The 12,752-nt window shown below is 45.8% G+C and overlaps 2 protein-coding genes across 8 annotated transcripts in view; one reads left to right on the top strand and one right to left on the bottom strand.

Moving 5' to 3' along the window:
- Positions 1-12,752, top strand: part of LOC135902476 (uncharacterized) — an 867,879-nt gene that overhangs the window by 329,266 nt on the left and 525,861 nt on the right. The window lies entirely within an intron of this gene.
- LOC135916969 (calcitonin gene-related peptide type 1 receptor-like) overlaps positions 1-12,752 on the bottom strand; it is a 333,393-nt gene that overhangs the window by 220,178 nt on the left and 100,463 nt on the right. For 4 of the 5 annotated variants that reach the window (XR_010569125.2, XM_070531976.1, XM_065450400.2 and 1 more), the window contains exon 2: positions 10,058-10,119. The exons of the other annotated variant lie outside the window; for it this stretch is intronic. The gene's annotated coding sequence lies outside the window, so the exon portion shown is untranslated. The remainder of the gene's footprint in view (positions 1-10,057; positions 10,120-12,752) is intronic. 5 annotated transcript variants of the gene reach the window in all.

The raw sequence follows: 12,752 nt of genomic DNA, 5'->3' as shown, positions 1-12,752 counted from the left end.
AAAACATATTGTTCAAAGTCGACACTTTGTCCTTGCCTTAGTCCTCGTAGTTCCCATTCGGCGCTGGTCTACTGAAAAGTGGGACTTCGTGAAAATCGCGGTACCCTCTGAGAACTCGAGCAAAATGTCAACTAAAATGTAAAGATGAATAATGCGTAAAGAAGTACTCTCACATGTTTTACGATTTGTTTACCTTTACTATACGCTTCTCGAACATAAAAGGATTTCCTTCCGCAATTACGAATGTTGGGCAAACTAATATTGGTTATTTTAATTTACTTGACAAAGTGTGTCTCGATATTTGGATCATGCATCATCGGCATTACCCTGACGTTGTGTATCACTAAGGCTAGAAAATGGTGACATTTCTCCTTTGTGCAGGAGCGCTGTGTATGTCTCTTTTGGCTGCTGCGCTCACGAGTGGTAGCCGTAGGGATGACATCAAAGGAGTGGGACAGTGTAACGCGATGAGTACCTAAACTGAAACTGCTTCATGAAACAGACATATGGAAATATGGCGGCTATAACATATTTCAGGTTCTACAGTTCCTTCTGGCGCATGCAAGCCGAGAAAGCATTGCCTTCGAGATCTGTTCTGTTACTCCGGGGAAGCTGTCACTGGGCGCTGGATTCGGACTGCACCTGTCATAGTAAATTATTTAAGGCATTAAGGCTTGTGCAAGCATTGTTTTCCAGGATTTAGGAAGCTCGGACCGCTATTTAAAGCAAAAGAAAGAAGAATGTCGCTCATCAAACGAGTTGGAATCTATATACAGCGAAGCTTTGTCTGAGTGCATGAAGAGTCGACACACGAGTTCACGCACGCACGTACACGAACAAGCGTCGGAGAACCAAATTATACCGAGCCTTTTTTTACGCGCAGTTGTTGACTACTAGCGAGTATACGACGGGCGCCTTGAACGCCAGAGGCAGCACTCGCATACGTACGCAGCGCTATTCGGCTCCAGTCTAAGAATCCTAAGAAGCATTTACTTCTTCCATACCGTACAGCCGTGGATGGATGGATGGATGGATGGATGGATGGATGGATGGATGGATGGATGGATGGATGGATGGATGGATGGATGGATGGATGGAAGGATGGATGGATGGATGGATGGATGGATGGATGGAAGGATGGAAGGATGGATGGATGGTATGAGCGTCCCCTTTGGAACGGGGTGGTGGGTTGCGCCACCAAGCTCTCGCTATTATGGTGCCTAATGTCTTACCAAGGTTAAAAAAGGAAAAAACAAACAAAAGAACTCCCACAAGCAAATTTCCTTACCCCCTATTGTGAACTTTGCTTTTGTATGTCTCCGTTTTTTGCCGTTTCCCTACTTTTCTTCCACCAACCTTCCAATCACCTATCACTAACCTCTGTTGCGGACATGTTTACTTTTGCCCTGCTTTCGCTGAACCCAAAGGCTTCAAGGAGGCCAGTGGTGCCTAAATCGACCGCTGGGTAGATGTCTTCACATTCTGATAAAACGTGCTCCGTTGTTTCCCTAGCTTTACCGCAGCAAGCACATGCGTCTTGTTCCTTCGTATATCTCGCGTTATAGGTGTGTGTTCCAAGGCATCCTGATCTCCTTTCGAAAAGTAATGAGCTTCCCTTTGAGTTATCATAAATTGTTTCTTTCCTGATTTCGTTTTTTCCCTCTTAAGTAGTTACTCATGGCAGGTTTCTTTTCCATTGCCGCCCCCCATGAGATTATTTCAGCCTCTGTGACTTTCCGCTTGACGTTCTTTGTTGCTGTGTTGCTCACTCTACAGGCCGCACACTTGCTGGTAAGTTTACTAATTCTTTTTCTCCACTGTGAATCAATGTTTTTTCCTGTACAGATACCTGACATCTGTGCAACCACGGCGTCAGTATTTCTAGCAGGCTGAGAGATACGGTATCTCCGTTAAGCCATACCTGGTGCACGTGTATTAGTCGCGTATGTTTCGTTGATTTCATTTCACGTGCTTTATGCAGCTATAGAACGTTTCTTCCATTTGTAAATTTAGTAGTTGACAGTCTGGCGTTTGCCTTTTATGTCCTTAACTTGCGTCTAAGCTCTCCGCGCTAGCAACCATTCGTTTCAACAAGAAACCAACTGGCCCAACATATTACCCTTATTCAACGAGGTATTAGCTTCCACAACATGCGGAAAGCGTCACCGGGTCCTGTTAGGACTTAATAGTCGCAGTCACCGCCGCATGCGCTGTGGCGTGATAATTTAATCGTGCTACATGTCTGTCGATGTGCGGACAGTATGCAGATATCCTGAATCTACAAAGCTTTCGAAAGGTTTTCGACTATTAGCTTTCGCCATTAGCAGGTCACCGTGCTTACTATATCGGCTGTTGCGATTGACCGAGGCCCGTTACTTGGAATCAACCTGGCTGTCGAAGCAGCTTTACGAATTCTACCAGAGGTGTCTAGCTTCTGTGAACGAGCTTATCCGTAGATGATGAAAAAATCTAAACTTTCTGTGCGTTGAATGATTTAGGCCACTTGAGATTGTAGCCATTGTTCGAACTGCAGTATACCTAGCTCTCAACACGTGGCGCGTCGAAATGTGTAATGACAGTAGGGTTACACCGACACCTTGAGGACGCCAACAGTGGCGGGTTTCACACACCTGTGTGACATATCTTCTTTTGAAATAGGATGTTTGTGGGCGCCGAGAAACTGACGTAGTTTAAGAGGCGTAATCCAGTTAAACGTTTCGCTACCATCACAGCTAGCTTTAAGGTTTTGAATCTTCCTAACGTCATGTTCGTAAGCTCGAACCATCCATGGTTTCGCGTGTTGTTATTTCAGGCTAATAAAAAGAGCCACGGCTCTGTCAATTATTCGATGCCTTCAAAAGGAATTAAGTTTTGGAGAATTAATTCACTTTTTTCTTTCGTTGCACAATAACATGTCCCAAAGAAAACAAAAAAAAAAATGTGATGTTTCTGCAGGAAAAGTGGTGCACACTAAAGAGCGAAGAAATCGCGATAATTGGGGCAAAGAGCGTGGATTGGTGGTGGCGCAAGAGCAAAAAATAAAATCGTGTAACTATATCGCATCGGAGGAAGGACGTAATACGATTCGATGAAAGCGAGCTCCTGTAAGTGCGATAAGTTATGGACATTGCGGCTCAAGCAAATACTTTTTCTAGCGCCTTTCTTTCTTTTCTTCTTTTTTTTCGCAGGAATTGCGTTAGACAAAAGAAAACGGGAATGAAAATTAATCCCAACGTATATCGTATTTCACGGCTGTCAACGGTAATTAATGTTGCCTACGTGATTCGTCGTGTTCCTGCGATCTAAGCAAGAGGAGGAATAGTTTCTTCAAGACGTCTGCAGGCGCAGTGGAAGAGGTGGTGCGACAACTGCAAGAACGTTGGGCCGTAAAATGCGGGCGCACCGGCATTACGTAAATCAGAAGCTGCTGGTTGAGGGAATCGAAGTTATGTGAGCAATTTCCCAGAACTAACCTCAATACCAAGTCAGCATTCTATTTCGGCTACATCGAAGCGTAGGTGAAATTTTTTTTTGTGCATCGAACTTTGGTAGCGTGCTTACTAGACGTTCAGTCTACAGCGCCGCCATGTTTTGCATAGGGGAAGCTTGAGGGTTGCACTAGAAAACAACGCATCCTTTGAAACTGTTCACTGGTCCTAATGTTCGGCGCTCGGAGACAGGAAATTGCTACAGTTCTCCCCCTTAGAAAAAACACAAAGAAAAAAGTTGTTTTTATTACCTACCATTAATCATAAACATCGCAAGCTATATCGTGTTCATCACCTGCAACAAAGGCCTTTGCCAAGTGTCCGTACTGTGACTATATCCGGGCAAGCTCTTCCTGATAAGACTTCGCGGACGGAGATGACACATGGAAACAAACAAACAAACAAACAAACAAACAAACAAACAAACAAACAAACAAACAAACAAACAAACAAACAAACAAAAACAAATAAACACGCATACAAACAAACAAAACAAACGAACAAAGAAGCAAGCAATCAACTAAAGACAGGAGCGACCAGGCTGCGGAAGGGGGAATGAGCGGAAGAGCGTGAAAATGACGTCACCGAAGGGCGTACTGGCAAGCGTCGGTCCACACACGCAGCCGTCTAGACGCGGCCGCCGCATGCACCGATCGGAACAGACGGCACATAAAGAAGTACGACACGCGCGTCTGTCGGGCCGCCGTAAAAAACAGCCTAATTTACGAGCCGGAGCACTCAAAGGATGCTTCGCGCGCGAGACGGCGGGCACTCGTCATCCCACGGCGGTGCCCTTCGCTCGAGCGACCAGCGTTCACCGAGGCCTCGCCTCCATATATATACCTGCTCCTGGCCAGGAGAGGAATCTACGAGCAATACTGCAAGTACCTCGAAGGAAAAAGAAAAACAACAACAACAACAACAACAACAACAACAACAAGGAACTTGGCAAAATGAAACATCGACATCATGAGTGCGACGAACCGAAGCACCCGCGCAGTCGGAAAAACACGAAGCTATTTGTACCGCATTTCGGTTTGCATCGGTGCGTGTGAGCCAGGGCTCCGCTATGAAGCCTGGAGTGAGTGCAGCGGCGCTTCGACTAATGTGCTTTGACGACACGCTTGATTACTCTGATGTTAACGGCCACGCGAAATGAGCTTCGAACATTTCGGATCACAATCCTCGGAAGGCCAAAGACAACGAAAGTGAATGACAGAAGGATGTATGTACAACAACAACGGCACGTAAGAATGTATGACAGGTAGCTCATTAAAATACGGGAAAGACACTGCTGCGAGGTAATTAGATTCACCGTTCTGTTTACTTAGCTGGCAGCTTCACACAAATAGCGAGAGAGAAAATGACGGGCATGGACGTTAAACATGGTTAGCGCCTGCATTCGGGCAAAGGGGAAAGAAGGATAAAAAGGAACAAAGAAAGTCAGCGTGGATACAACTGCAGATGAACGTTCACTAATGTGGAGCTAGAAGACTATACACGCCCGGACATTCGACAATCGAATAACGGCCGCAGAAAAGACATCAGAGATGCCAGAAACAAATTGAATATTGCCGACGCGCAGCCAACCCCTTCCTATTGTACTGTTTAATTAGCCAATCCAACTAATTATGCAATTCAAAAAGACGCTGACGTTAGCTAATCTTGTGCGGTACGTTGCACGCCAGACTTTGGGTTTGTGTGGGATTTAAAAAGAAAATGCAGTGGCGAGAAAGTGTGGGTGGAAGCATTACTGCCTTGTGCGATCTCAGGCAGTTTCATTTGCATTGGTAACACTGATTAGCATAATAACGCTACCGTTTTCATCTCTCGCAGGAATATGTTGTCGCCACGTTTCTGGTTTTATACTACACTCTGTTCTTTCTCTTGACATTGCAATGTTTGAGCGACCACTATGCGAACTGTTTGGAGGCAATCGTGACCCAGCAGTGTAAACATCAGGAAAGCTCACTGGGAAAACAGAAAAACCGCCCGCTTTGTTTGTCCGTCATATTCTTGCGTCGATGTCCGGGCCTCATACATGTGACATCAGTAAAGGGCACGGGGATTTTTTTACTCCACAAGTAAATAGCAATCCATATTGCATGAGACAGATATGAAAACTGCCCTAAGCACAAGATCGCTTTGTCTTCTGTCGTAGTGCGTATTAGGACGTAGTACAAACGATTATTGCCTTTTTATTCTGAAAGGTGAAGACTTCTCACAGCAAAGCTTCGACGTCGACACTTCTGACTTAATATTAATGTCGCAAAATAAAAAAAAGTAATACAGCGGCAAACACGCACGCACGCACGCACATACATACATACATACATACATACATACATACATACATACATACATACATACATACATACATACATACATACATACATACATACATACATACATACATACATACATACGTACACGCACACACGCACACACATAGAGAGAGAGAGAATTAGACACACATGAGTGCCCCGCCGACGTCGCGTTCAATTATTTGTTCTTTTGAACTGTTATTTTTCCTTCGTTCATTCCAGTGCATAGAACGGCAAAACAAAAGAGCTAAAAGAGAAAGAAAAAAACATTACAGAGAGAAATCGCAGAGATTACAAAAACAAAAAAAAGAAGGCTGTGCTCGAGCTATATTAGAACTTTCGCATTCACGTTAGGAACGTCTTGTCGTTTTCGATAAGCGCATTTTCTATACTCTTGCGGGCCAAAGTTCCATGCATGGAGTGCTGTCTTATAGAAATTCATTCCTCGTGCCCGTAATCGCACGCGCGATCTGTAAAAAGCGATAAAATTTGTCTAGGTAGTTCGATCTCCTACCAGTACGCGCAAGTGCACTTTCCTGCTCTCAACAGAAGAACTGAGCACGACTGTGTACATAACGTAAGATAAATACCCATTCGAGTTCTATACAAATTTTACGATTTTTTCTTCTCTTTTGTATACGTGAGAAAGGTTGTGTGCCTAAGCACCCATTGATAGTCACAGGAAAGCATGCAGTCGTGCGGCCATGTTTCATCGCTGAAAAAGAAAAGAAAAAAAAAAGGAAAGAAGAAGCATATTCGTTTGCTGTACATTGGGGTCACGTTAGAGAACCCCAGCTGGTCAAAACTAGACCAGAGTGCTCGAATACGGTGTCTCTCCCTCAGGCTATCAAGTGCAGTCGTTCAGCCAGGACTAGAGGTTTCTAGGTGCTTTCGGCTTGAGCGATCTCTCAGCATGTTGGTTTTACCGTGAAAAATTAAAATTATACGTTTTTTTTTCTCTAGCGTCACAATGCTCAGCTTGCTTAAGCGCTTCGTCAGCTTTTATGAACTGCGTTCCAATGCCTTCGCATATGCTCCATTCGTCATACGTGCGTTCAGCATGGCGTACTCTTACCCGCTGTCTCGTTGTCATGAACGAGCACGTGTTCATGTTGATACTGAGTCCAGAAGGCGGACAGGCCAGCAAGAGTTACCAAACGAAAGAAGTACAGAACGAATTGGTAAGAAAGGAACGACGCGAATACAGAAATGAAGAAGTTTATACGAAAGGCGAGGCTTGTGTTGACACAAGCTCAGCGTCGCGTGTACGCTTCGCCTGTGCGCATGTATGTAGGAAGCACGCAACGTGCAAAGTTGCGGAACGCAACTGGGTGTGCTCGGAGCATCAGTTGCATGCTGCTTTCTTGTGACACGAGGGCGTAGCTAGCGTCACTGACCAGTACGTGCATTGTCATCACCGACCGACTGCCTGCGCGGACGGCCAGAGTCTGTGATCAGCTCGGGTCCCGTGATCTCCGCCCCAATACTTTCCCTTCGCGTCTATGCGTGAAATCAATAAAGCGCTGCGCAAACGGCTGGCCGCGAAGATGACTTGGCCGTCGAGGTCCGGTTCAATCTGGCTAATTCACTTGGTCAGTCTCGGTCGGCTTTTCTACGCTCTTTTGTGGTTCCTTTAACCACGCGAACGGCGTGCTTAGTGTATCTTGCATTTCTACGTGTATCGCAAGATCTGCGCGCATTCCGAGGTTTAGTAAGGAAAGTCAGTCTTCCTCTAGTGCACCAGTTACAAAACTCTAGTGTTATTACAGGACGGGTGCAGGCACTTATTGGCACCGGATTTTCGCAATCACAGTTATGTTAAGATGTACAGGGTGTTTCAGCGAACACTTTCAAAGGTTTTAAAAATTGCCTTTCGCGGATAGCACGACTCTAGTCCATCAGCTGGTCTGCTCGAAGAGGCGGAAATTACGCGCGCAAATAATTGAAACGCATAATCGACTCTTTAACGAAAATTCAGTAATCAAGTTTTTATTAATTAATTACCTTATGGCACATATTGCAATTTACCAATTACCCACCGTGGTTGCTTAGCAACTATGGTGTTGGGCTGCTAAGCACGAGGTCGCGGGATCAAATCCCGGCCATGGCGGCCACATTTCAATGGGGGCGAAATGCGAAAACACCGGTGTACTTAGATTTAGGTGCACGTTAAAGATCCCCAGGTGGCCTGAATTTCCGGAGTCCCCCCCTACGGCGTGCCTCATAATCAGAAAGTGGTTTTGGCACGTAAAAACCCCATAATTTTTTCAATTTGCCAATTCTATTGGGTGAGACTGCAAGACATATTCGCTTGCAAGCGAATATGCAGATGGTGTGGATGACACCATATACAAGAGAGGCGCCGTCAAACTCGTTGCAAAAATGCACTGTCTTTCCACTTACTTTCTTAACAAAACGTCGTTTTCTGCACTGAAGCAAGAAAATTAACTGGAACGGCATTGCATTTCCCCGCAAAGTTCGGGAATTAATATATTGAAACTGGCGTCCTCCTGAGCGTTCGTTCCAAGTGTACCCGCCTTGCGAACTCTCCAGCTAGAATTTCTAAATGCAGTATGTGCTATGAGGGAGTAAATGAAAAACTGAATTCGGTAATTATTGTTAATTAGTTGAGTATGCATTTCAATTTCTTGTGCAAGCAATGTTCGCCTCTTAAAGTAGACCAGCTCATGAACTAGAATTGTGCTATCTGCCACAGGCAACTCTAAAAACATTCAATTCTTTGCTGAAACACTCAGTATACGGCAGAGCAGCTAAACGTAAGCAAACGCATTGAATGTTTCCTTACTAAATTAGTGATGCAACCACTAGCTACTCATGGTAACAGTGAACTCTCACTAGTATTTCGAAGATTTGTTCTCACAAATAAGCTGTCCCTCTTATATTCTCTAGCTGGCCGCTCCCTGATAACGCAGATTACAAAGTGTAATAAATTGATCTGGCACTTTTGTGGGCAGTGTGGTCGTTTCTAACTCGCCGGCATTTCTACATGCCCTTTGTCTATTAAATGACGGGCAGAAACATCGCGTTTGCTCAGACTCACTGCTTGATCATACGCTTGCGAACTACTCTTGCTGTCTCATTTTCTTTTCACATATTCTTTCAAGTATCATTGCTATAGGACGAGCTCTGTACGGTGCGCTTGCTCTTTCAACGCCGTTTTCACTCAAATGTTGCGCTTTCATGTGCTGCCTTACAAACTGTATTTCCACAGCTACAAATTACGCTACATACGGGATACAAGGACCGAAAGGGAACAAAGAAGCGTTCGTTTTACTTTTTCCGCCTTTTCCGTCGTGTTCTATAAGCCGCCTAGTATGTAGCACTAAACTTGTACCAACTGGCCAACGTGCCGAATTTATTAATTCATTTTCATTACTGTACTATTTTTGTATTGCGTCCGTGGCATTTGATTTTATTAACCGTAACCTCAATAAAAGTTGTACAGCTTCTGCTTGGCGCTAATGGACAGTCACTTTTTTTTCTGTACGACACGAATGTGCAATAGTTCGAGTCCCTTCGGTTTCAGGAGCACATGGATCAACCTTCCAGGGGTGTGTATGTGGGAGCGTTGGCCTGTTAAAGCAGCAAGTCCGAGTCGGCTTCGATTTCACCCAGCCTTGTGCGTCCCTCAGGTTTAGCAGCCGCCACTATACTACACGTATCTCGCTTTTCCTGGCCTGTGGGGCCTGTCGGTGTTTTCTGACTATCGGCTGCGAACCGATCGCCTTGTCTTCCTGTCTTCCGAAACCAGCCCCGCGCTAAGCATTAGTGTTGAGTATATAGCTACGGCCTAACAGCCATGACTGACAGCACCCAAACACAGCTGGATAATTCATCATTATCTACATATAGCCGCGATGCTGCTGTATTTGTCTTTTAAGGCGCCTCGCGACAGCGGCCGGCGCAAGCTCATTAGCTCCATGACCTTACCTCACTCTGCGCGGAGGATATTCTGCAAATAATGCTTGTCATTTTTACGGTACTGGGCTTATGAAGTACACATATTTAAGTCCGAAAGAATGAATGATTTACGAGTGCCACGTGCTGTAGGTAAAGAAAATAATAGCAGGTACATCAGGCAGTTGCGCTCATGTCACTCTCCCGACAGTTATCCATGAGGCAGCTGTAGAAGAATCAGCATCATCCGTGGCAAAACACCCAAAAAGCTCACCGCTAGGGACATGCTTTACGAGGAAATCCACGGGAAGAAAATGCGGTTGTTACCTCTGAGTTTTAGTAGTAGTGAAGTCGTCCACGGTGATTTCCTGGCTCTACAATGAGGATGCCTGCAAAACAGAGAAAATGATCGAAAGCTGAGCTTTTTTGGAGCTTAAATGAGCCTCCTTCGACGCACTACCGTTGGAACACTGCTGTCCTAGCAACATATAAAGCTGAATAAGCCCCGTACACTGTCAGGCCTTTTATAACATGAGAGTGTTTCCTGATAGAGAGGCGTACCAATGATCTATAGCGATCTCATTGAGAACAGGATAATCGTACCGGTGATGCCGACCATGCACGGCACTTAGGCCCCTAGAGAAGTTTTGTGAACTAAAAATTTCACCATGCCATTACTAACCCGGGCAGCCACTTTTTTGGATGAACTAGCCCGCTTGCTGGGGCACAAAGTGGCACTTACTGAGCAGCGCATACAGGCGTTCAAGCGAACGTCAGTCCCGAGCGTTGGTATTAACACTGGGGTAAGTAAGTCATGGGGAGGAGTACATTAAAGTTCGGGCACTTATTGTAGCCATAGACTCGGGGCTCTGGAGTTCGTGTTTTGTTACCAAGTTCCACCTGTAGGCAAGATTATTGCTTGGATTTATTACATTGACTTCAGAGTGGTCAAATCGCACAATGGACTTCATGTGAAATCACACTTCTGTTACAATGACTAAATAAGAGACTGTCCAGCGGTGCTTCTTTCTGCCGCTGGATGGACTACCTACCTGCTGTGTTGCTCGTTTGGCGATCCGAGTCATGAAGCGTAGTCATTGGGCTGGGATAGGCTACTTTTCACCAGAAAACATAGCAAACTTTGGTTGTTCCACCACATTTAAGTACCACCCTTAAGGGCCGGTCGAGGCTGGGACTTGGAACTTAGTCGCTTGATATTGGCTTAGTATGTTGTGCGCCAGTGTAGTGACCTGACAAATATGGTGGAGTTCCTTTTACGAACGCTGCTTCTCTCTGGCATCCTCTTAATGCGTGGGCGTATAGCGAGCCAATCAGGAGCACGCTGATGTAGTTTAAACGGCATCTTTATTAGGGAGATGTCGCATACAAAAACTTGAACGTAGGCTCTCCAATCTCTATCGCACCGGGTGAAGATTGGTGGCCGCTTTCTGAGTATGCGGACGTCCCCAGGGGAAGTAAAAAAGGCTCAGTACTGCACAAGTCCCACGGCGCGGTGATACTACAGAAGAGATTACGCTGTTACAAATGGCGCGAGTATGGTGGGACGGCCAAAGTGAGAATTAGAGCGGCAGTGTGAAAGACTGGCAATGATTCGAGCGCATATGGAAGCGGTGGAGAAAGCCCAGATATCTCAGATGAGAGACGAGCAGAAATCCCGAGGTTAGGGATTGTGGATCCCGGGGATTAGGAGGAAATGATGCAGAGACTGCGCACAAAAGAGATAGATCGAATAGGACAAAGGGAGGGACCGTTAACCGAAGTAACCGTCTAGTTGGCGACTATGCAATGGCGGGATGAGGGAACGGGAAGGGGGGCGGCGCAGAGGGTTTCCAGGGCCAGGGCGTTCAACAGCTGTACATGTTAATGTTTAAGTTCAACAGTGTGTTTAGTGGAAGCTACAGATCTAAAGCATTTTGGTTTTGCCTGCCATTCATTCTGAAGTAAACGCCGTCTAATAAGAGTCGCTGTGTTGCCCGGGGAACTTTGCATAGGAGACTAACTATAGCATATGCAGAGGGATTACAAACGCTAAGCATTTAGGAAAAAGTATGCAGAATTTGAAAGATGCAAAAAGAAAAAAACTCAGTACCCTTCCACTCTGTGAAGAAGCATGACCAGCGAAGCTGTGTAGTTGTGTGGGCCCCTTAATGACGAACTGCACCTCCGCCGCGTTTCGGCCTGGCATTACACTAGCTTCGGGATCGGCCCACGTATAGGGAGTGCTTAACGCCTGCTTCACCTCCGCCGCAAGGTGGGCCGGTATCGCACTATCTCCGTGATCGGCCCACATATAGAAAGTTTTTTTGCTTACGGCACGAAAGTTTCCTTGGAGGGTAGAGTTATACAGAATCGAAGGAGGATCAGGTGGAACATTTGCCGGCTACGTATGCCAGGCTAACCCCGCCTGCTTCAACATCGCCACCACCACCACCACCACCTACAGCTTCGCTGTAAAAATTTCCCTTCTATACGCCACTCGTGGTAGCAGAAGCGGGGTAGAAAACGGACGTTTACCGTTGAAATGTGACACGCATGTTGTTCGGAGCATGGTCCAACACCACCCTATAGGTCGTTCGATAGCGCACGTGTATACTACTGTCACACTAAAATGCTGTGGCTCCGCCACGTTTGAGACATATTGAAAGCAGGTTGAATTGGTGTGGCTTCGTTTCTTGGCTTTTGACCCGGCAGTAAAAACACGGCACCTAAAGGAAGACATGGCCAACACAAGTGCCAACTCTCAACTCAGCATTTGTCTTCGGAGATACTGCGCAGGGTAGCGCGAGTACACACGCACTGTCTCCAAGTTTTCTCCGCCTCGGAAATAGAACGCATATTTTGCAGCTACAGGTATCTACGATTGCCATGCCGCATTTCTTCCAGTGAGTAAGCATTCATCGAGGAGGAGTTTTTAATATCTAGGGCTTCCGTTGTGTGATGAATACCCGTAGTTTTATTTAGGCCTTTTCACTAGTCACGCGTTTTTGCCTTTCTGTCATGG

The sequence above is a fragment of the Dermacentor albipictus genome, chromosome 1, assembly GCF_038994185.2.
Source record: "Dermacentor albipictus isolate Rhodes 1998 colony chromosome 1, USDA_Dalb.pri_finalv2, whole genome shotgun sequence".
NCBI classification, from domain to species: domain Eukaryota; kingdom Metazoa; phylum Arthropoda; class Arachnida; order Ixodida; family Ixodidae; genus Dermacentor; species Dermacentor albipictus.
This window is presented reverse-complemented; position numbering and strand designations above follow the sequence as displayed.